The following is a 24,650-nucleotide window of genomic DNA, read 5'->3' on the forward strand; positions in this document are numbered from 1 at the left end:
ATCTTCATCTATCAGAAAACAGTCTAAATGCACAATCCCTGTACTAGGTGCAATACCACTTTGTTAAGAAAATTCTAACATTTGGATTTTAACACGGAATCACAGAATGACAGACTGGTTGGGGTTGGAAGGAATCTCTGGAGAACATCCAGTCCAACCCACCTGCTTTAGTGGGGTCAGCAGAGCAGATCACACAGGGTCATGTCCAAGCAAGATCTGAATGTCTCCAGAGCAGGAGACTCCACAGCCTCTCTGGGCAGCCTGTTCCAGTGCTCTGGCGCCTCCAATGAAAGAAGTTTCTCCTCATGTTTAGATGGAACCTCATCTGTTTCAGTGTACGTCAACCGAACCTCAAACACCTCCATGATAAAGCAGACAATAAAAAATACAATAAATTAATCTAAAACCGTTTGGTTGGAATTTTTTTTGTCTGTTTGTTTTCTTTTAGTGTGAGGAGAGCAAGATTACTTCAGTACAGTCTGCACTGGCCCTTCAACCTATGCTTACCAAATCAGAAATACCAACCACCACGTGGATGCAGCCAGGTCCAACACATTGCAGACATGTGTCAAAGGAACAGCCTCGAGCAAGCCTGGTAGCCCGGAACAAACAGCTACCAGAAGGTATTCCTGGGCTGTAGCAGTTAGCACATGAATTCATGTGCTGAGAAAGTTTTGCATCCTGAGCCATAAATTGCCAACGAAAATCCCAAATAGGTTTCAAATATACAGCTTGTCTACACAGCAGCATTAGAGATAACCTGCAGTAGCCCTGACCAAGAGAACATCTCTATGCAGAGCAGTGCCATGCAGAAACACTTGCTTCAGTCCCAGGAGGGAGCATAACAGAATCACAGAATAATTTTGGTTGGAAGAGACCCTCAAGATCATCAAGTCCAACTGTTAACCCAACCCTGGCACTAACCCATGTCCCTCAGACCCTCATCTCTGCATCTGTTCAACCCCTCCAGGGATGGTGACTCCACCACTTCCCTGGGCAGCGGTTCCAGCGCCTGACAACCCTTTCTGGGAGGAAATTTTTCCTAATATCCAATCTGAACCTTCCCTGGCACAACATGGGTCCCCTTCCTCTTGTCCTATCACTTGCTAATAGGCATGTGTGGCCACCATGCCAGGTCTCAGTAAGATCTGTCACTGCTGAGGCTGCTCATGCTTGCAGAGCTGGCAATTTCAGCACTTGTGTCACAATCAGTGAACTACATCATTTTGCATGACATCACTGTTGACCTACCACCCCTCTTTGTGTCTGAGAGGGTAAGTGCCACAGCTGCTGCTTCTAAATTTTCTTGGTTGGTGTCCCATCTTTCAGCAGGATACTGCCTGCTGTTCCCTCCACTCTCCTTGAGTTATTCTTGTTATAAGAACAACAAAACCCCTTCTCTTCCATTTTCCACATCTGACAGCAGTGCTCCTCTGCCCACTGAGGAACAATCCTCTGGTTGGGGAACCTCTCTGCCCCCCATCTCTCTTGCTGCAACCCCAACTAAACTGTTCAAAATGGATGCTTTATTTACGTTTTTAAATTATGATTTTACAGAACACAGACAAGTGCTTTTCCATGTCCTTAAAGAGCACTTCGAATCAATCCCCCCGGAGAGGTGACACCATTCACATAACCTCTTTTACCTGTCTGGAAGGCAAAAGTGCTTGCCTGGGATCTGTGCTACTGAAGGGGCAGTGCCTTCAAGTGAATTCGGCACGAAAGAGCAGTGCTTTCAAAAATGCCAAGAAATCACTGTTCGCCAGGCTTGCATGGCTGCTGCTGTTTCTCTAATTATTTTTGCCAAGAGAGGATATCAGTCTTATTTGTTCTTTCTTTGTGAAAAGTGATCACACCAGCCAGGGTATTTCCTAAGTCCACACTCTTGTAAACAAAGTGCAACAGTATTCAGCGCTCCTTATGTTCTGATTTTAGTCTCTGATGTTCCCAAGTGCAGGAATATAAATTCCCATACAAGAGGATATCTGACAGGAGAAAGTCCTTTAATCTAGCAGATGAAAGTCTAACAAGATCCAGTGGCTGAAGGTTGAAGGTGAATAATAGCCAATCTGAAATTAAAGGCCTAGGTTGTTGCCTTTTCCTTTATTTTAAGAGGATAGTTATTCATTTGAATATCTCCTGGTGGTGGGAGACAGTGAATTTGCCATCACTTCAAACACAGACCAAGGGGAAGCAAGGGCAGTAACTCAGACAGCTTATTTTAGCCATGTAATTCAATGCCCAAATTAAAAGATCAGTCTCTCCAGGTCCCTCTAAAAGCACTGGGGAGAAAGGGAAGTTAAAACAAGGGGTATTCAAAGCAGAAGTCTAACAACTGACCTAAATATCTCTCCTCAGTGAATGTATATTATAAATAACAGAAGAGAACACCTCTGTTGGAAAAGGGACCTACAATGATCATCTTGTCCAACTTACTGACCACTGCAGGGCTGACCAAAAGCAAATTATTAAGGGCATTGTCCAAATGCCTCAGAAATATTGACAGACTTGGGGCATCGACCACCTTTCATGACAGCCTTAGTATGTTATGGCTTAGCACTAGGCAAATAGTCTGTATTTGTTTGGGGGAGATGCTACAACAAGGCATCCCAGTTTGATCAGGCTTTCCTAAAAATATGCCCCACTACCCCTTAGTCACCCTGTAAGCACGGTAGAGGAGATGGGAGAGCAAATAATGAAAATCTTCTCAGATAGACTGTGAATGCTGTAAAAGAAAATATGTTTTCCTTCTTTCTGCTGCACAGAAATCCATCCGCTTTCCTGCATGCAGCCATGGTTCTTGCCTATCCCCACTGTCTCAGAGCTCTGCCACAGATGATGCAGAGTCAAAGTGAGTCTTCTGGTGAAAAACCTTCAGCTAAACCTTCCTCAGGCACTGAAGGATAGATGAGAACAAAGAAGTAACTCGACATTTCTCTCTTTTTTAGAGTGTGACACTAAAGGCAAGGTTGACTTTTCAAACTGAGAGGTAAATAGTACATGAAAAATACCTATCTCGAGTCAAGAAAAGTCAAGCCACAATCTAAACTTCTAGTAGTTCCATGTGACAGCCTCAATGTGGGGGAGAGACTTAGCTCACGTAAAATAGCTTAGATCTCTTGCTGCAAGGAGCTGTGCTGGAACAGAGCAGCTGAAGACAGGCAATGCTGATATCCATACATACCAGACCTCTATTCTGCCCTGGGCAAAACTGTTTCTGGCTAACTGGAGGATAGCAGGAATATAACCTCCTTCTTTTCTACATTTCAGAGACTGGAAAGGCAATGTGTTAATCAAACAAAATGAAAGCTAAGGAGCAGGAGAGAGTGAAGAGCACAGAGAAGGCCCACAGGGAAAGAAAAGTATTCAGCTAGTGGAGTGAGGGTGAGGCTGGCAAACTCTGTGGCAGTGAAACAACAGATGGGCTCTTGTTGGAGTGAGTCATACCACAGATGGTTCAGCAGATGGATTGTGCTGGGTTGATACAGCTTAGGTGGAGATTTCAGCTGCTGAGATGGAGAGGAAGGGCAGCTTTGGCAGGGACAAGATCCTTGCTTTGCCTGGCTTTGTGCATGTGTTGTTATGACACAAGCTGGCTGTGCAGGGACAACGCTGAGCGCCATGGTATCAACCAAGCTTCGCATTCCTTATGTGCCACTTAGATTTAGGTTTTCTCTGTCAGTTGCAGGAAGGAAAAAGTTTGCTACCAGTGGATTAATCACCTCATTTCTGCCAGCTGACAAATGCTGCTCTATTGACAACAAAGTTGTCGGCAGATCACAATTTGTTTCTATAAAAAGACTGCCATTCTGGATGGCATCTTTTGACAGAACGTAACTTCTCCAAGGGAGCAACCATCTTCCACATTACACTGTGGGGTCTATATTCCTGAATGGCCTATGAGTACTGATGTAATAAAGAGGAATTAAAGTACAATTATATTCCTAAAATACAAAAAAACGTCTTCCAGACACCTGTTTTACTCATGGATGTTCATGTGACATGTGGACACTCAGGGAAGAACTTTCTGACCATCTTTCTGCTAAAGTACATCTCGTAAGCTAATGAGAAGAACTAGAATATAACAATATTTTTTTTCTTCTCCATATAGAGGTCATCTTGCATGTGCTTTTTCCAACAGAAATTCTTCACATTCCTGCATCTTGATTTCAAGGCTGAGTGGAGCAAAAAAGGCTCTAAACAGATATGCAGGAGATTGTGAGGAAAGACTAATTTAATCTCTGTGTCTGGTCTTAAAACACAGCTAGAAAAAATGCAAGCAACTGAAAGACAGCAATGAATAAAGAAATGGCAAAGGGAGGTGAGAAAGAAAACAGTGGGAATAAAAGAAGCGATTTAGGTTAAGATCACTTCCATTTAGGTCAAGATCACTTCTAGAGAAGGGCAGTAGATGACATCGTCTTAAGGGTCCATATGGTGTACTGTAGGCTTTGGACTGACATGTAAGCCTTCAGTGTTATTATGAGAGAAAGATTGCCAGGAACATTATGGAGAGTTTAGATTATCAGATACAAACTGACACAAAAATGCTATTAATGAGGAAAGACCCAGATATGCCTGGAGATAACAGCTGACCGCTTTGTCATTGCAATTTCTCCAAAGCAGCAGGAGATTAAGTTATTTTAGATTTTTGTTTTGGTAAATAATAAAGACACTGTAAAAGCACAGGTTGTAGAAGATTATGATCAATCTAGTGATCATGAGTTGATTTTGTTTAAGCAGAAGGATAAACAACAGGATAAACAACATTTTGCAATTTCCAAAGTGTAGACTTTGACACAGGAAGTGATCAATTGCTTGAACGTGGATGAGACTTAGAATGTCATATATTTTTGTCTTGTTAGCAAAGACAGCTATGTTCACAATTTAAGACACAGTACAAAAGTAAGAATTGCTGAAAATCAAGCTGAATGAAGTACTGCAGACAAATATATGTTCAAACAGATAAATGAAAGGCACATATGAAAAAGCTATGGGGCCACGATGGTGAGAGGATGAGGTAAAGGTTCAGAAAGCCTTTCACTCACAAACTGCATATTTTTCAATGAGATGGATGGTACTGAACACAAAACATGAGACAAGATGAGGATTTTAGGTATGAAACTGGGTTTGATCATAACAGCATCAAAACAAACCCAAGTGACCCAACTCTATGGGGCAGGAGGCTCAAAATATCCACCCCAGAATCTCCAAGAACTGATAGAACAGGGTGGTACTTGGTAAGCCTATGAAGCTCATAAGAATCACAGTATCTGTAGGAAAAGCAAACCAGAATAAAATGGGAAATGACTGGCTTGCAAGCCTGGACTTAATGGCACACATAGCTTCAGAAGAAATGTTAGCAGGATGGAATATTAAATACACGGAGACAAACAGACATTGCAATGAAATGTAACATAATATCATTGAAGGGCAATTCTATCAGAGCAACCTGATCTCTCTCATGAATACCATTATCTATGCGCAGATAGGGTTTTTCTAATTGCTTGGGACTTCTGTGGAGCATTTGATAAATGCCTTGTGGGAGACTCTTAGTGAAGCTCAAGAAGATGGGCATTAATGTACGAACAGTAAAGGCGGCACTGTAAAATGGTACTGTGTTGAAAAGGGACCAGGCTGAAAGGAGAGTTCCTAATGAGGCCCCTCAGAAACACATTTTAGGACCAACTTCCTTTAATGTCTCCCCTAAAATGTAAGAAACCTTTAATAAAATGTGAGTTACGAAGCTGAGAGGCTTTACAAATGCAGAAGAAGAGCACAGTATCCAAAGAGACCTAAATAATCTTGAGGGCAAACAGTGGAAATGGGACCAAATTAAATAGTGTGAAGGAACTGAAACAGAAACAGCGCTGTCATGTACTGGACCTCGGGAAGGATTTTTGGCTGAGGCATTTCCAGTGGAGAGAAGAAAGTGTCCTGCAGTTGCAGGGTAGAGCTGGAAAACTGTACATAGAATCACAGAATCATTTTGGTTGGAAAACAACCTTAAGATCATTGAGTTGAACCGTGACCCATCCCTGGCACTAACCCATGTCCTTGAGACCCTCATCTCTATGTCTGTTCAAACCCTCCGGGGATGGTGACTCCACCACTGCTCTGGGCAGTGTGTTCAATTCCCAACAGCCCTTTCCGGGAATAAATGTTTTCTAATATCCAAATAAGCCTGTTCAGCAAGCTAGAAAAAAACAAAATGTCTCTCTCCTCTTAACTGGATATTTATTTTAGCAAAAATGAGGCCTCCTCTCACTAGGAGCCAAAGTTTCTGAGGAAGTTTCGTTGACAATTCTATTTTGAATTTTATGTGCACTTATTTTTACATTTTCACTTACAGTGCACCGTCTTGTTTTCATCTCTTCAGTGTATCTCACTGCACAACAGCACTACAGATGACTTCATGCTTCACAGGAAGAAAGATGCTCTAGTGTTTATGAGCAAAGAAATGTCCCTTTTCACTTCTGCCAGTGGGAAAAATACAGAAGTCACTTGTTCCTTTTCAAATATTAACACTGCCATTTTTACTGTGAAAAGAAACAGCCTTCATGTCAAGTGTTCCAAGGGTGATTTCTTCAAAGGCAAAGTGACTTTCTCTCAGAAAGCCAAGCAGCTTGCACATAGTTGCAGTGTTTCAACTCACAAGTGTCATGAACTGATAAGATGGGGAAGAGGCTGTTGCAGTTTCAAAACTGAGCATCACTCCAGCCTTGTATTTAAAATGCTTGCCAGCTGAAACATTTTTCTTCAAATGTAAAGCTGTTCAGAAGCAAACCTTATTTCTGTCAAAAAAACCAACCAAACATTTTGGAAAACATTTGCTATTCATGTGCCAAATGCAGGAAAATGAACCTGAAAAGTAACAGAGCCCTGAGAATGCCTCTCCCGAAACAGGAGAATAACACTGTTATCCCGCTGCTATATTGGTGTATTTCTGTGCAAAAAGGACATATGACCGGCAGTTACAGAATTATAGAACAGCTTGGGTTGAAGGGACCTTCCAAGCTCATCCAGTCCAAGCCCCTGCCCTGAACAGGGACATCTTCACCCAGATCAGGCTGCTCAGAGACCCATCCAGCCTGGCATGGGATGTCTCCAGGGATGGGGCAACCACCACCTCTCTGGGTAACCCGGGGCCAGTGTCTTACCACCCTGAGCGTCAAAAATTTCTTCCTCATGTCCAGCCTGAATTTTCCCTCCTTTAGTTTAAAACCATCACCCCTTGTCCTATTGCAACAGGCCCTGCTAAAAATGTTTTTCCTGCCTTTGGCACACAGCCTGCCTGAGGGCAGAGAATCACACCAAGATCCAGGCTGTGAGAAATGGCCCCTGCAGCCCCTGCCCAGCTCCACACTTAATAATACACCGAGGGCTCTGCTCTGCAAATGTCTGAGGTACAGATGAGAAAAGAAGCCTTGTCCTGCTCTCTCTGGTCTTTTACTGAGCAGGAGATGAAAATGACCGTGAAAGTGGCCTCCAGGTAACAAGTCTTCTAAAGCAAAAGCCCAGCCGCAACTTTCAGTGGCTCCTGATTGCTCCTGCAAGTGTCAAAAATTGTCACCTTTTTTTCTTTCCTCCAGGTCTCAACAATGATACATCAGCATGTTTCCTGGGAGAGGTGTATTCCCAGCTGTTTGTGATTAGCAGCTACAGCACTTTCTTTTTGTCATCCCATAAACTTCCCCAAGCAGACATTAACTCCAAGACTGAACCTACTTCATTTTTGTACAAAGGGGTAATGATAATCTTGCAATATTGTGTTGTAATTTTACATTAAAAGAATGTTCCATTGTACAGTTCAGCACTTAAAAGATTGGAAATTCCTGAATTAACAGTTATCTGTGATACCTTAGTTTGCCTTAGTTCTACAACACTACACTTAGTTCTACAACACATGGTGCTATAATATCTGGCTCCCCCTGGAACTCTGTTTCACCTACTGAATGGCTAGTTCTTCATTATTTCTTTCTGGTTTTATGCATATCAGTTCTTATACTGCAATGGTTCCAAATCCTCCCCTCGGGACAGAATTAATAATCCTGCAGCATACCACTACCAAATTGGACGTGTGCACACAATGAATCAATCCACCTTCACAGGACTTGTGTGAGGGAACATGATTTTTTTTTCTGTGAGCAATGACACCCCAACTGCATGGCTGGCAATGCTGGGGATTTGTTTGCTAGTTGGGGGTGCTGCCAGATAGCACCTAATTGGAACTTTCATTTTTTCAAATTAACTATATATATATATATATTTTGTAATTAATCACTCAAGAGCTTTGTAGATGAATTTGTGGGCCTTTTTCATAAGCCGCATTTTAAAATAAATGAGTTATGAGAATTACAATTCTTCCCACATTCTTAAAAAAAAAAAAAAAAGGCATTAAAAAAAGAAAACAAACAAACAAACAAACAAACCCTGAGCACCACAGCATCCCTGTATCCCAAACAGTCCCACATGGAGCCATGTGACAGCAGCTCAAGGGTGGCAAACTCCTTAAGGGAATATCCTGAGCTGTTGTGGTGAAGGCAGCAGGGGGAGGGAGGCAAAGAACTTACTGAAGTGACTCTTTAGAAAGTCATCTCTGTTGTGGAAGAGTGTCAGCTTAAACTGACAGCTTCACTTTTTTAAAACCTTTCTTTTAAATTCAAGTTCTTTTTTCCTTCTTTTCTTTATAGCAAATTTCCTGTCCTTGTTTGCTTCTCCTTTTACAAAATTTTGTCATTTTGTCATTCTTCTCAGGGCCCATTAGCATCACCTTTATCACAGTATCACAGTATGTTTGGGATTGAAGGGACCTCAAAAGATCATCTAGTCCAATCCCCCTGCTGGAGCAGGAACGCCTAGGTGAGGTCGCACAGGAACATGTCCAGGCGGGTTTTGAATGTCTCCAGAGAAGGACACTCCACAACCCCCCTGGGCAGCCTGTTCCAGTGCTCTGTCACCCTCACTGAGAAGAAGTTTTTTCTCAAATTTAAGTGGAACCTCTTGTGTCCCAGCTTGATCCCATTACCCCTTGTCCTATCATTGTTTGCCACCGAGAAGAGCCATCCTTGTGGCACTCACCCTTTATATATTTACAAGCATTAATAAGGTCACCCCTCAGTCTCCTCCAAACTAGAGACCCAGCTCCCTCAGCCTTTCTTCATAAGGGAGGTGCTCCACTCCCTTAATCATCTTCGTTGCCCTACGCTGGACCCTCTCCAGCAGTTCCCTGTCCTTCTTGAACTGAGGGGCCCAGAACTGGACACAATATTCCAGATAGGGTCTCACCAGGGCAGAGTAGAGGGGAAGGAGGACCTCTCTCATCTTTAGGTGAGTTGGAGGTGTTTTTTTCCCAGCACATGGAAGATGTAGGGGGGAATCCCAATTGATGAGCTGGAAAATTATGGCTAATCTATCAAAAGCATGAAAAATCACCCACAGCTAGGGTTTTTTTTGTTTCTTTCCAAGCAATTTACCTCCTCTGTTTGTGTGCCTGTCAAATTAGCTGTATCTTATAATTACTATAGTAAAAAACATCCAGGTGAAATAAACCGGTACCCCAGCTCCTGATTCCCAGTTTAACAGCTTATTTACGAATCAATTCCCGTTTTGTGAATTCATATTCATATGCAATCCCCTTCACCCTGGTATGCAGGAGATTTTTGTACGTGCGGTAAGGACAAGACAATATATATATAATGAAGTCCAGCAATGGTTGCTAGGAAAACAATACAGCAAGTTGCAGAGCAGTGGTTTTTCAATCGGTGAGTTCCTAATACAGTTTCTTTTGTGGGGTGACCTGAGGGAGAGCTGAGAACCTGAACGGAAGAAGCAATCTGGACAACAGCAACCGCAAAGTGATTAAGGAGAAGGATGAGACACCAGACTTGGCAAAAAAAAAATTCATACACAAATAATTGGTAAACAGGGTCTCTCAGGGGAAAAAAAAAAAAAAAAAAAAAAAAAGAGAGAGAATAGGTGAGGAGGCTACTGTAGCAAAAGACAAAAGTAACTTCTTCAATAGACACACAAAAAAAGAGGGGAATGTTGATAAAGACTACTGCAGCAAAGGAAATCTTCATGAAGTTGAAAACCAAAGAGGAAGCACACAGAAAGCAGAGATAGTACACCTCTGAGGACTTGAGGACTGGTATGGCAGCAAATATTAGGGGAAAACCAGTATCATGCAAAATGTGTTCCCCCTATCATGGAGCACAAAAAACAGGTTGTGTGAATACAACTACCATGCCTAGAGGGCAGAGACCTGTTGAGCAGGCACACAGAAGATCAAGTATGTCTCAAGACAAAAGCTACGTTTGATCAAATACTTAAGCACTGAGAGTGATGTTCAGCTTATGAACATTTACACTGTGATCTAAACAATGAAGATTACCAATTTGGGACCATTTCAGATGAGATTTCAGGAGGCCTGGCTCTGATCAAAAGTAACCAAAGCAAAATGTGGCCAGAATGTCAACACGCTTTCCAGGTTCAAGTCACTGCAGGACAGTAGCAGCGATAAATGCAAACCAGTGCATAAATTAAACATATCGCTCACCTTTGCCATGTCTCGGACTACAGACAGGAAACAAGACGTGGATCAGATCCAAACCAGGAAAGAACAGGAGTGTGGTGTGCTGATCCACACACAGAGCAGGGAGGGATTAAGCCTTCAGAAGTTCCTTCTACCCTACATATTTATGCTGTTTGTTCTTTCACTCTCTCTTTTCCCTGGGGCAAAATGATACAAGCACTGTTTTCTTATGCTTTATGTTAGCTAGACTATGTGTTTCATTATTAATAATAAGTTCTATGAAGTATACCTTACATCTGGGATAGCCTGGAGTTTCTTAGTTTGTTGGTTGGTTGTTATTTTAATTTTGAGGTCTGGGTTCTCAGTCACCTTTTTTGAGGATCTCATGTAATAGCTATGTCTTTCTCACTTCTCTTTGTGCTATGTTTCTACCAGTGACAAAGGCTAAGGAAGAGGAATAAGAAGAAAGGCATGACTGTTTATCAGTTCCTTAAGTCCTATGGATATTTTTCCACTAATCTACCGAACCACTCCAAAGTGCTGCTTTTTCTCGACTTTGTTGTTGTGTGTTGCCTTTCCAACTGCAAGCAAGACTGCAGCTTTCTCTATGTATTTTCAACCCATGTACTTTGGCTGCCTTGAATTCATTAACCTCTGGATGCCATCTGTAGAAGAGACCCTCAGGATCATCAAGTCCACCACAAACCCAACCCTGGCACTAACACATGTCCCTAAGAACCTCATGTCCACATCTGTTCAACCCCTCCAGGGGTGGTGGCTCCAACACTGCCCTGGGCATCCTGTTCCAATGCCTGACAACCCCTTCTGGGAAGACATTTTTCCTCATATCCAATCTAAACCCCCCTGAGACAACCTGAGGCTATTTCTTCTTATCACTTGCTACTTGGGAGAAGATACTAACACTCCCCATGCTCCAACCTCCTTTCAGGCAGTTGCAGAGAGTGAGGTCCCCCCTCAGCCTCCTTTTCTCCAGGATGAACCTCCACAGGTCCCTCAGCTGCCTCCCATCACACTTGTGCTCCAGACCCCTCACCAGCTCCATGGGCCATAAGCACAATCAGCAGCCACAGGGCCCATCAGGACTGTGCCTGCGTTCTGCAGAAAATCAAGCAATGAGAACAGAAATGGGAGTCAAGGTGCCTGGGAGAAGGCAAGGTTGGAGGTGAATTGTTTTGAACTGTATTAATTTTAGAACACTGCCACGTGTTCCTATACTGTTAATAGCAACATTACTGTAAATACTACAGGTCCTTGCCATGTGCATTCAAAACAATGCCTATACCAGAGATTAATGTTTATGTCTCCATAAAAAAAGCAAGCTTGTGCTTGATCGGCATTTAGACTGAAACACACAGCATAATTGAAGGAAATGTCAGGTATGCCAAAATCTACAAAAATCTCTATAAAATCTGTAAAAATCTCTGCTAGAAAAGAGAGACTTTGACCATCAAGACACCATATATATTCTACGCAGAAAACAGCTCTTGGCCAGTGAGTTTATTTAATGTGTGAATGTGTTAAACATCAATGATAGGTATCACATTACTCAAAGCGTCATATATTTGCTCTATCTTTGCAATGTATATTTATTTAGCAAAGAGCTATAGTGTGGTCTCTGCAACCATGTTTGGTCCTGTAGTATACTAAATCACTCGTATCAGTACACTAAAGGGCCATACTCAGCCCAGGGAACTTTAGGCAGATCCCAAAGGCTCCTGAATAGTGGCTCAGTCACACTAGGATCTTTATATGTGATGGAAAAATACATGAATCTCTCGAGGGCAATTTTAGTTATATATTCACAACAAAATTCTTAGCTTACACTTTGATTTGGTAGGCTGAGGCCAGCTCTCAGCTCTGTAAAGCCTGAAGGGGTCACGTATGATTTGAAGAGTACTCTGCAGCCCGATTTCCTTCCAGAAATCATCTATTTATTCCAGAAATTGTGCCAGCCAGAAGGTACATGCCATGGCTTGTTCATATTCACAGATACAAATGCACACCTTCTCTAGCTTTTTTTTTTTGCTTTTTTTTTTTTTTTTTTTTTTGCTGGCACTTGCTTTGATTGTTTAATTATCTTTGGTTTGTTTTTCTGTGCTTCCTCTTTTTTTTTGCAAGAACTCTCCATCTAGTATGGTCAGTCCCATGAATTCTACATTTATTAAAAGAGCAAACAGTAAATAAATAACAGAACTTAAACAAGACTGGTCCTCTGACTGGACACCTACAAATCCCTCACCAGAAAGTACCTGAACAGAGTGCAATTTCTTAATCCTATCTCACTATTACAATCAATCAGCTATTTTCCAGTCCACCTGGGAGTATTACTAAAGGAAATGATTTTGAGATGTGAATTAGGCAGAAATATCTTCCATGACTTTATTAAAATCCTCATCCACTGGATGTTCTCCCTGTAGCCATTTATGCTGATGTCCTCACACAAAAGCAACTCTGTTCATCTGAAGTTTGTGGAAATACTTACATTTTAGTCAGATGAACCAACTGCAAGAGTACTTCTTACAAACGTAGTTTTCCATTGGAAAACACAGGCACATGAAAACACTCATTTTCTCCCCCAAAAAAGGTTAGTTTGTGTAATTTCTGGTTTGATTTTAAAAAGCTCAAAGCCTCATTCCTGAGAAACTCAGAATTTTTGCATTTTCACATTTCAAAATGTGTTGGTTTATTTTTTGTTTAATTTACATAACAGGTTGTTTTGAAATATCGGTTCATTTTAAATCATGCATAGTTCAAAAATAACATTGCAGCTTACTTAGGAGAGAATAAATCAAAATTTTGAGGTCTCCTAGAACAAGTTCAGTATTTCAGTACAGGTCCTATAGGACTGAAGTGGCTGAACTCAAGCAGAAGTGGATGGCTAATGCTCAAATACTGAGGGTCTTTCATCTTTCAACTTAAACCAGAAACACTGTAGAATGCATACATATTTCTTTCAGTGATAAAGAATCAGCCAAATTCAGTGGGATTACTCATAAAGCACTACTCAATATTGGAAAACCTCTCTTCTCCATCATCAAAAAGGGAAAAGGTGTCTCAAAAGGGGAAAAAGATCCTGGGGCAGGAGTTAACAGGACTTATTGAGAGGGCTTTAAACTAGATTTGAAGGGGGAGAGGGAGGAAACCAGATGTGGCAGAGGCACAACCAAGGACGGCATACTGGCATCTGAGGGTAGTGCTAATGAGACCCTTCAGTCAGCCAACTCAGTGGAATCAATGGCTCAGCTGAAGTGCATCTATATGAATGCATACAACACCAGCAACAAACAGGAGGAGCTGGAAGCCCTAGTAAGACAGAAAAGCTATGATTGAATTGCCATCACAGAAACATGGTGGGATGACTCTTATAACAGGAGTGCTGCAATGGATGGCTATAAACTCTTCAGAAGGGATAGGAGAGGAAGGAGAGGAGGTGGGGTAGCCATATATGTTAGGGAGGGTTTTGATTGCCTGGACCTTGAGGAGGGTGATGATAGGGTTGAGAATCAAGGGGAAGGGCAAGAAGGCAGACATCCTGGTGGACGTCTGTTACAGACCACCCAATCAGAAGAAGGAGGCAGACAAAATATTTTGCAGGTAGCTGGGAGAAGTCTCCTGATCACTAGCCCTTGTTCTTATGGGTGACTTCAACTTATCAGATGTCTGCTGAAAGCACAACACAGCGGAGAGAAAGCAGTTTAGGAGGCTCCTGCAGTGCATGGTAGACAACTTCCTAACACAGCTGGTTAGTGAGTCTACCAGGGAAGGAGCCCCACTGGATCTGTTGTTTGTAAATACAGAAGGGCTTGTGGGCAACATGTTGGTTGGAGGTCACCTTGGGTATAGCAATCATGAAATGATTGAGTTTACTTTCCTTGGAGAAGTTAGAAGGGTGGTCACCAAAACTGCCACTTTGGACTTCCGAAGGGCAGACTTTGACCTGTTGAGAAGGCTGGCTGATGGAGTCCCTTGGGAGAAAGTCCAGAAGGACCAAGGAGTTCAGTAAGGCTGATCTCTCTTCAAGAAGGTAATCTTAGAGGCGCAGGAGCAGGCTGTCCCCGTGTGCTGAAGGCGAGCCAGCAGGGAAGAAAGCTGGCCTGGCGGAATAGAGAGCTGCAGCTGGAAATTAGGAATAAAAAGAGAATTCATAACCTTTGGAAGGAGAGGCAGGCCACTCAAGAGGAATACAAGAACTCTGTGAGGTTATGCAAGGAGAAAATTAGAAGGGCCACAGTCCAACTAGAGCTGAGCCTGGCCACAGCTGTGAAAGACAACAAGAAATGTTTCTATAAACACATTAGCAACAAGTGGAGGGCTAAGGAGAATCTTCATCCCCTGATGGATGTAGAGGGAAACATAGTGACAGAGGATGAGGGAAAGGCAGAGGTACTAAATGCCTTCTTTGCCTCAGTCTTTAACAGTCAGAACAGTTGTGCTCCAGGTACCCAGCCCCCGAGCCAGAAGACAGGGATGGGGAGCAGTATGAAGCCCCAATAATCCAAGCCGAAATGGTTATCGACCTGCTACACCACTTGGACACCCACGAGTGTATGGGGCCAGATGGGATATATCCAAGGGTGCTGAGGGAGCTGGCAGAGGTGATCACTGAGCCACTTCCCATTATCTACCAGAAATCTTGGCTAACTGGGGAGGTCCCAGTTGACTGGAAGTTGGCTAACATGACACCCACCTACAAGAAGGGCCAGAAGGACACTCTGGGCAACTATAGACCTGTCGGTCTAACTTCGGTGCCACGCATGGTCATGGAGCACATGATCCTGAGTAACATCACACAGCACATACAAGAGAACCGTATGATCAGGCCCAGTCAACATGGGTTTATGAAAGACGGGTCCCGTTTGACCAAACTGATGTCCTTCTATGACAAGGTGACCCAGCTAGTAGATGCTGTGGATGTTGTGTACTTAGACTTTGACAAAGTAAGGCCTTTGACACCATATCCTGCAGCATACTCCTGGAGAAGCTGGCAGCTCATAGCCTGGATAGGTGGCCTCTGTGATGGATAAAGAACTGGCTGGAGGACCGGGCCCAAAGAGCTGTGTTGAATGAAGCCAAATCCAGTTGGTGGCTGGTCACAAGTGGTGTTCGTCAGGGTTCAGTATTGGGGCCAGTTCTGTTTAATCTCTTTATCAATGATCTGAATGAGAGGATTGAATGCACCCTTAGTAAGCTTGCGGATGACACTAAAATGGGTGGGACTGTTGATCTGCTGGAGGGTAGGAAGGCCATACAGAGGGATGTGGACCGGCTGGATTGTTGGGCTGAGGCCAATTGTATGAGGTTTAACAAGGCCAAGTGCTGGGTCCTGCACTTGGGTCACAACAACCCGAGGCAGTGCTACAGGCTCGGGGAAGAGTGGCTGGAAAGCTGCATGGCAGAGAAGGATCTGGGAGTGTTGACTGACAGCCGGCTGAATATGAGCCAGCAGTGTGCAAAAAGGCCAACAGCATCCTGGCTTGTATCAGAAATAGTGTGGCCAGCAGGACTAGAGAAGTGATTGCGCCACTGTACTCAGCGCTGGTGAGCTCCCACCTTGAATACTGTGTTCGGTTTTGGGCCCCTCATCATAAGAAGGACATTTAAATACTAGAGAGAGTGCAGAGGGTGATGAAGCTGGTGAGGGGTCTGGAGCACAAGTTTGATGAGGAGCACCTGAGGGAACTGGGGCTGTTCAGCCTTGGAGAAAAGGAGGCTGAGGGGAGACTTTATCGCTGTCTACAACTACCTGAAAGGAGGTTGTAGCATGGAGGCTGTTGGTCTCTTCTCCCAAGTAGCAAGTGACAGGACAAGGGGAAATGGACTCAAGTTGTGCCAAGGGAGGTTTAGATTGGATATTAGGAAAAAATTATTCACAGAAAGGGTTGTCAGGCATTGGAGCAGGCTGCCCAGGGAAGTGGTGGAGTCACCATCCCTGGAGGTGTTTGAAAGGCATTTAGACAAAGTTCTTAGTGACAGGGTTTAGTGCTAGAGTTAGGTTAGGTTATGGTTGGACTTGATGATCCTTAGGGTTCTCTTCCAACTGAAATGATTCTATGATTCTATGACAAATCAAGTGTTTTTTCCTAAATCTATACAATTAAGTTTACAAAGTTGCAGATAGGGTGTACAGAAACCTTTAATCATGCAATTTATGCTCTCAGTTTAAAGGTCAAATTATAGTCTTGGATTCCAAGGCATTATAAGAACAACACACCAGTTTTCATTTGTCTGTACAATTTTTGATGATTACCTTGATTTTTCTTTTCTTTGCATTAGCTAGATTGCCACTAAACAACTGACAGTCACTCTTTAATGCCACCACTCCCAGACTATGCCTTATCATCTCCAGATCTGCTGGATGCTGCTAAAAAACAGGTAGAGACTAGCTTTAATTCCAAATTATTGGAATTAATGAAGACAGACTCCGCAGATTGCATCCATCACTTGGAACAGTGAGTCAGTCTGAAAGGCTACTACAACCACTCACCAATGGATAAAATGTTTTTAAGTACCAACATGACTTCAGAACTTGCACCCTATCCACAAAATAAAGTTCACTTCTGAGGTATTTTGTTGCTCTTGAAATGCTATTGAAGCTCACTTAACTGATGCATGCAACTTTATACCAGTTGATACAAATCTCAAAACTGTATGCCCTTTAGCGTTTAGCTGTAGCACAGTCATCTCCACACCTCACAAAATGCTGATCAAAAGGAGAAACAAATACATGCTACAGCTGGCACCACGGTTTTATGCTGTCAGAAGTAACACTTCTTGCATCAGAACACAGTTATTTTGAACCCAGTGAGCTGGACTGCAAGAGTTTGAATGTACCAGGAAAAAAAAAAAAAGGTATGTTATTTTCAGCAAATGATTCTTTGAGCCAAATGAAATTTGTTTTCATCTCCATACTTTTCAGCTGCCCTCTGCCCCTACATATCTCCTGCTCTCACACTACTGTCTCTGCTGAGATGAAAAACAACTTGTAGCAAATGGCTTTATTTACTTGTGGCGCCATAAAGCTGTTCTTGAGTTATTCTCTGTGTTTTAATGGCAATGAGTAGACATTGACTTCGACATTGAACTAAATAATTTAACCATAATAGCACCACTAAACTTCGTATAATTATGTCATGTTAAAATGCAGGGTAGTAGTCTCCTGTCAGTGTATCGTAATTCAGGCTGTAATGATTCTTCTGCCCTGCACATAGGAAAAGCAAAACTAAAATAAACCCAAATTAATTTACAAACTCTTTATAGCACCAAGGGCACGGCACTAGCAGCTCTGACTTTGTATCTTCTCAATACGAGATTTTAAATGAGAACCTGCAGCAGGACTAGAGACACTGATACAGAGAAGACAGGGTTCCAGCATTCCCTGGTCACCCAGGCAGTCTCAGACACACCACGTCAAGAAAGAAAATGGTTTCTATCTTCCTCTACAGTCCCAAGTATAAATTCCCTTTACCTGATTCATAAAAAATGAACTAGCTGGATCCAATCTCACCAATTGACTTCACTGCTTGGGAGCCCACTGACATACAGAACAGATTAGCGAGGAAGGAAAGCTATCCATTTTAAACACCTTCTTCTCTACCACCCCGAGATGTGCAGCCCAAATATTTAAGAAAAAAAAAAGCTGCCTGTAGGATAACATCTGTGACATGACTCAGTAAGAGAAAGAACTTCTTTTATCATTAACCAAAGCCTTGTCATTCCCTAGTACAGCAGGACAGCCCCTCACAAAAGCAACTGAGCTACAGGCAAGCTGGCCAGAGATTACCTCAACACACAGCCCAGCACTGGGAGGTGATGATTCCCAAAGAGCTACTGCATTACCCTAACAGGCCAAAGCAGGCACTCAACATAGTCATCATAACTCCAGACAGTCATCTAACTTTATAAAATAACAGTAACAATGACAACAAAAATTGTTCCCAGTGATCCCACCTAGCCTTTTCCCTACACAAAGCTTACCTCAAATACACCCAGATGAGTTTTCTAAAATAATCCCTATCTCTCAGAGGCAGTTATTCTTATAAAGACATCTTGAACTTTGAGCAAGTGCCTCAAAATTCAGACCCAACATCAACTTATATCCCCCCATTACACCCCACAGATAGCAGTGGATTAAGGCACTGCCCTTCCCTTTTCCATCTCCACAAAAAGTGCTGGCAACTGAATACTGCACATACTTTGAAAGAGCAGGGTCTTGATACAAAACAACAGCCAGTGTGCAACCACATTCTTCATTATTGCTCCCCTGCTTGTTAGAAACAGAAATACAGCTGTGGTTTGACAATGAGATGAACAAAACAGGACTTGGAGATGCTCATGCTTGGGAATCGAGTCCTAGGGACTTTTTCCATTCATGGGGCTTTATGTTCCCAGGGTCTAGAAGGAATTCAGACACAACACATTTTATTTATTAATTCACAGTCATTAAAGAAACTTTATGGATTTTAAAAGGTAGCAAAAGCTTTTCAATGAGAAAATTGAAGAGGTCAATTAGAAAACAAATTGAAGTGATAATGTCTACAAATTTCTGCATTGCCACTCGGTAGATATTTGGGTGATGCCAACATAATTTCCACTGGACAATGTTCACGTCTTGATCTAAAGAGTGTATCATTCTTTTGGGTGCCTTGGAGACTCTAAATGGAGCAGGCAGTCACAACAAAGCTGTGTGTGGCTTTCAGCACTTTGCAAGGAGACGCTTAGCACCTGGTGGGTTCAGGCTACTGCTGAGGGAAATCATATTGCTGACAAGTACAGATGGAGGTCACAAAACAACAGAAAGTGTTAAGAGATTTATAGAGACACAGCTGAAGGGTTAGGTTTGTGATGGAAGCAGGATGAATTTTTTATTGTTTCAAGGCAACATGTTCACTGAAATGAATGATCTGCATGAGAACTGGAGTGATTTAGCCAAGAATTTCAGTACCCTGCTAAGGATCTTTTTTTACAGCATTAAGAATAAATGTTCCATCGCCTCTGGCTCCAGATGAGATGACTGTGAGACAGGAGCTGAACAGGACATTGTAGAGAAGCAATATGAGTGGGCTCCAGGGTAAAACTCTGTCCCTGGGTGGACACAAGCCTGTGTAACACTCTTTTCACTCTCCTGGAACTGAGACATGTTCCTCCTGCAGACCAGGTGATCCAAAAGCAAGCCACCTGTGTGCACAACAGGGCTGTCCTCTGTGTGCTCTCGGGCATCTCTCCCAGAAAAAAAAAAAAACAAACTCGAACCAATTTGCTGCTCAGTGAAGCCGGTTGAAAGTTTTTCCTCTTCACACACAACTGTTTTCTCATCCAGTATGGTTCTGCCAGACCTGAAGATTCAACAAGAGACTGTTGGATGCAAGTCACTGGAGAGGTGCTCTAGGGCACATCTGCTTCAGATACACCTCAGCAAGCAGGATGCTTGCCACACAGCTGTGCAGTGCTTGATGGCACTCTAATCTTGGTTTTTGTCCCTTGCATCACTTACAGGTTGAAAAGGCCACTAACTTTTGCAGGGTACATGGCTGCTGTTGGAATAAGTAATATTGCTGCATGATCGCATAATCATTTTGGTTGGAAGAGACCTTTAAGATCATTGAGTTCAACCATAACCCAACTCTGACACTAACCCATGTCCCTGAGAACCTCATCTCCGTGTCTGTTCAACCCCTCCAGGGATGGTGACTCCATCACTGCCCTGGGCAGCCTGTTCCAGTATTTTGCAGCCCTTTCCAGTAAGACATTTTTTCCTAATATCCATGTTTTAAATCAGTACAGGCCAAGACTGGTAACACGATTTGATGGATTCTAACAGGTTTGCTCTGCAATTCTTCTGTGGTATGGCTTTTTATGCTGAAGTCAAGCAGACGGGCACATTAGATTCTGAGTGTCACATCTGACTAAAATGTATCCAGCAACAAAGGAGTATCTAACTCTGAAAGGTATTATTAATGCAGAAATGCAGACAGCATGTTTCCTTGGATGAAACTATATAGTCTCCCTCCCTCTTAAATGAAGTATAATCCAGAAGGTATAATTGCATTAGATGTGGAGTAAACTTCGAGGTAAGCAGGTCATAAATCAATAAATAACGCAGCCTGCAGTCTCATGGTTTATTGATTCACAAGCTGTTTATCCCCTACCTCCCGCCATATACTCCCCATCAGATGCAATTATTGCTTAATTATCCTTTTCGTACATGAACAAAGACTTTGATGCTACATCAGACAAAGCAGACACCAGTTGTGAAGGTACAACAATCCTAAAAGGAGGATTTTTTTTAGCCTTTTGTTCACTTTAGAATTGTATTAAATTCATCTGAGCCTCATACAATGCTCACCCAACGTAGACACTTAGTGGTTACAATCACACTATTATTGTCATTGCTCTGACTATTTAGACCTGATGATGTTTCTAAAGCCAGCCTAGGTACAGTTTTCAGAAAGAGCTCTCGGTAAAGGAAACCCAGAGTGTGCCACATACGGGTACAGAGTTTTTGGAATCATTTGGACAACTGCAAGGTACCTTGTTTGATATTTGCTTTGAATTTATGGTCTCAAACCTCAAGAAAATTTGGGGTTCTGAGGATCTGAATATCCCTATGTAATGAGAGAATACACATGCATAAATGTGTGCTGACTCAGCTCTGCCATTTGTGGAGATGAGCTGTTTTTACAGCTGGTTATAGGATTCTGATTTATGAACAATGCTGGCCAGAACAAAGCCTATTTTAGCTGCAAAGTTTGTGGTAAAATTCTCTTTTCTTCTAAATAATTTGTTGTAAAGATTCATTTTATGACCAATATGGCACTATGTAATTGACAAGTAGTACAACTTTATTTTTTCTTTTTTTTTTTTCCCCTTGGAAAAGTTACAGACCTCATTACTCATCAGAAGGAATGCCTTATAGTGCTAGCAATTACAGAAGTCTGCACTGTGTTGGGTCAGAAATGCCATCAAAACAGCCCTTTAGTTCTTTGATATTTCTAATGCTTTCCTCAGCCTAAACCAGAAAATGCATAAACAGGTACATGCATAAACATTTTCCAGCCTTTTCTGACCAGCACAGAGGATTTGGGATTTAGCCCTGCTTCATGCAGGTATTGCCTGCACTTCCCAGGTCACGCTGCTTTCTGGAGAGGGGCTCTGGGTTGGATCTGTGAAGTGAGTGAGCGTATTTTATCACAAGTGTTCATCTTACTTCCTTAGCTTGTATAGCACTATGTGCTTTGGGCTGGAGTCCGCTGGCTTTCGGGCTGCCAAACCTTGACTGGGATAGCACTTTTCAGAGTCAGAGAACATAATTTTTCAGGCATTTCAGATTATAAATTTATAAATTATAAATTTATAATCCAATATCCTCTGACCAGGTTCTTTTTAATATTCTGTACATTGAGGGTCTAATGTTTAATATCAAATTTACTGCTTTGAAGACAGTTGATGTTACACAGGATTCCTGATTTCTGATACGAAATATAGTGAACAGGCAACACAGATATAAGTTACACTCAGAGTGATATACAACATACTGAAAGGACTATACAGATCTAAGTTACACTTAGCAAAATTTAGTAATTGCATTATAGGGTTCTATCACAACACCAATGTGGTCCCTGTTACTGGTCTGTATTACATGCTCACTGTCATGTCACTGGGTGTCTGCAGTCACTGGGAAGGAGTATTTGGCTTGAAGCCAGCTTAAGCCTGATTCTCTCTTTGAAATTGTTTTGCTAGTAGTTTGGTTTTCATACTGTATGTTGGCCTGAGCCAACACAACAAATATTCACTCCTCCCATGCTGGTCTGGCTAACTCAGGGAGACTTTACACCACCAGTTGATCCACTGTTGATAGGTGTTCATGTAAAAGAAGGCCACCCTCTGTCTCCACTGTGCTGAGATAAAGTCAGCTGCTTTGCATTATTCTCCAAGCTGTGTGGGCACAATCACCCTTGCTGTCTCCACTGAGCATTATTTGACTGTAGGGTTTTATTCAGTGAGTCACAGTCATTCACTGAGTCACTGACTAAAAACTAAGGCTTTACTCCGTCACAACATCTGAGGAATTTAAATTAGCCTAAATCTTATGAAATCTCTCTGAAATTTTACATTCTCTGAAGTTACGCAACAGTGTAATCCATATGTTGGCAGCTGAATGCATGGCTTTTTATACAGAGCATCATACGTCAACTCCTCAAACAAGACTGCTACCAGCACACTTCTTGACCTAATGAAGTCAGCTTCTTCACTGGGATACACACGACCTTGAAGCCTGAGTACTCCTTGATGATATTTCCTCCAGCTTTACAAAACACTGAACCTACCCACACAAGTGTCAGTACAGTTTCATGGATCTACCTTTGGAAACTGGCTGTCCTTTGAGATGGGGTCTAGACCAGGGACTTTAAGAGTTTCCTTTCTATGAAAAATGAAGCATTCACTGCAACTGCAAGATATTTTCTGCTCTCAGCTGAGCTACAAAAACAGAACTTTGATTAAAGCTCTTACTCATACTGAGTGATATCACTGCCACGTGTCTGGATGAGGGTACCCTCTCTTGAGTTTGGAGTTCAATGGTAGACCAAGAAGACGCTGCAAATGCAAACAAGTGCGACAAGATGTAGCACATCCAAGGAACCAATAATAGCTTCTGGGAAATTGTTCTCTAGCTTCCAGTTCACAGCAATAAGGGGAAAGTTATCACTGGTAATTCCACAATTCTCTATAGGCACTGGAGACATAAACTATATGCCTCTGTGGGAAACAAACCCATGTGATTACTGCCAGTGAGTCATGTTTCAAGTGCTCCAGGAAACATCTCCAAAGCACTCCCATTTTTAAAGAGGTCTAAAACCTCCCCAAACACTTGAGAAGAAACACTTTAAATAGATACAATCCTCCCCAAAATGGACTGTGAAAGAGAATCACTTATCCTAGTCACTAAATTTAACCAGTGTATGGGATTTGAAAGGTACTTCAGGTTAAACCTTCAGTCCATCCTTCAATGCAGATTTGTGTGTGACCCACCACAAAGCAGGATTACCTTTACAAATGGTGGCATCTGTATTTAAACTGTTTTCTTTCTCAGAGAATTTTCAGACAGCCTTACAGATGGCAGGAGATATAGGAAACCTAGCCCGGCAAAGATAATAAAATTCTTCACAAGAAAAAGTAAAATATTTATCTTGCTCCCGGGCTTTCCTTGAAATGTAATTTCAAAGACTGTCACAATTGCAAACAAAGTGGATGTTTTGGAGGAAAAAAAAAAATCTCTTTAGTCATTAAGCAGATTTTAGTGCAAAAAGGGATGTATTTACAGATACTTTTTTACTGGTTCTTGCTTCCAGCAATCTGTGCTGGTTCGAAAAAGTCCAGCCTTCACCACTATAGTCAGACATGAAGAGGAGTGCCTTTAGAACTGGGTTTACATTCTTTCATTAAAATATGTTCTTTCTCTCTCCTCAAATCTGGTAATTATCTCTTCTGTTTCTTGATCAATTGATGAGGAAAAAACTGACCTGCTCTCCATCAAAAAAAACCCCATTTGCACTGTAGGACAAGAAGCAATAAGATCACCCATTCTAATGCAACTTTGATTTAAACATATACATATTTATTCCCTCTGAAGAGCTGTTAATACCTCTATACTCAACCACTGCAGTAATTGTAATGATTTAGGTGCCAGATTAATATTCACACAGATTATGAAGAGCTACCATGTTCCACATACGTACAGTGACCAACAAAAACATATCCAGCCACAACCAAATTCAGCTTTGGGAACAGAAATATCTAGTGTTACAGCTACTTAAAAGGGCTTATTTTGAAAGGCAGACTGGAGCTTTGGATCCTTGTAGTTTCGCACAGGCAGAATGCAGGCAGGAATAAAAGGACAGCAGTGCATCCATATCTCTGAAAATCAAACTATTTCTCGAAGTGCCTATTTAGAAACCAAGGTGCCAGATGATGTTGTAACCTCTGTTGGAGGGTTTGGCAACTGGTGTAAATTGTCACAACTCCATTAACATCAGTGCAACTGTTGCAATTTCCAGCACCTAAGGATCAACTCCAGAGTGTTCGATGGGATCCAAGCGTA

The sequence above is a fragment of the Nesoenas mayeri genome (assembly GCF_963082525.1).
Source record: "Nesoenas mayeri genome assembly, chromosome: 4".
Classification (NCBI taxonomy): Eukaryota; Metazoa; Chordata; class Aves; order Columbiformes; family Columbidae; genus Nesoenas; species Nesoenas mayeri.